The sequence below is a fragment of the Colobus angolensis genome, unplaced genomic scaffold (genome assembly GCF_000951035.1).
Source record: "Colobus angolensis palliatus isolate OR3802 unplaced genomic scaffold, Cang.pa_1.0 Scaffold170, whole genome shotgun sequence".
In the NCBI taxonomy this organism is placed as follows: Eukaryota; Metazoa; Chordata; class Mammalia; order Primates; family Cercopithecidae; genus Colobus; species Colobus angolensis.
The window spans coordinates 117,056-118,444 of NW_012114822.1; positions in this window are offsets into that span (position 1 = coordinate 117,056).

The window sequence follows — 1,389 nt, forward strand, 5'->3', positions numbered from 1 at the left end:
AGACAGGGTCTTGCTATGTTGCTGAGACTGAAGAGCAGTGGCTATTCACAAGTGCGATCCCTGCACGCTGCAGCCTGAAACTCAGTAGCTGAAACTACAGGCATGTACCACCTTGCCCCCATCTCTTAGTTACAATTCCTGAGAGGTGTCCCTAAGAATACTTTATTTTAGATTTTTTTTTTCTTTTTTGCTTTGATAGAGACAGAGTCTTGCTATATTGCCCAGGTTAGTCTCGAACTCCTGACCTCAAGCAATCCTCCTGCCTCAGCCTCCCAAAGTGCTGAGATTACAGTGGTGAGCCACTGCTCCCAGCCTTACTTTAGATTTTTATATTCCTCGCATAACAGCTGCTCCACTGAAATATTATGGAAAACACAAAGAAGCAGCCAGTGCTGTGTTTTTGCTTATCTTCAATTATCTACATTTTCTTTGCCTCTCAATGTCATGCTTGCAAAAACAGCAACTTTTGAAGGGCTTATTATTTGCTGCCACATTCCCTGTGGTTCAGTATGGAGAACCACCACCATATTGAAGGCAGTCCTGTAAATATGCAGTTTTTCCAGCTGAAGCATTTATTGTACGCTCATGACACCCAGTGGTCAGAAAAATACCATGCAGAATTTTTGTTGTGTTTTTGTTTTTGTTTTTCAGACAGAGTCTTGCTCTGTCACACAGGCTGAAGTGCAGTGGGGTGATCTTGGCTCACTGCAACCTCTGCCTCCCAGGTTCAAGCCATTCTCCAGCCTCAGCCTCCCGAGTAGCTGGGGTTACAGGTGTACACCACCATGCCTGGCTAATTTTTGTATTTTTAGTAGAAACAGGGTTTCACCATGTTGGTCAGGCTGGCCTCAAACTCTTGACGTCAGGTGATCCACCCACCTTGGCCCTCAAAGCACTGGGATTACAGGCGTGAGCCATTGTGCCTGGCTAATGTTTGTATTTTTAGTAGAGTGGGGTATCACCCTGTTGGTCAGGCTGGTCTTGAACTCCTGACCTCAAGTGATCTGCCCACCTCAGCCTCCCAAAGTGCTGGCATTACAGGCATGAGCCACCACTCCTGGCCCTGTTTTTTGGGTTTTGCTTTATACAAGATCCAGGGTGTGATTGCAAACAGCTGGGTCTGTGGAGGGCTGAGGGATGGAAAGATACAAGACCACAAGGAAAGAGGAATGAGCCTGGTGTCTCCTGGCTACATTGCCAAGGAGACTCAGGGCTGGACCAAGAAACCTACCAGATGGTCAGGAAGCTGCCCAGAAAGGTTGTTTGTATATTGAGGAAATCCCATTTTCCAGACCATCAAATACTTGTTTACAGAGAACTTGATTTGTTTAGAAACTTGTATTGGGGTAAAATTAAAGTAATATAATGTAACATTAACCTTTTTTTTTT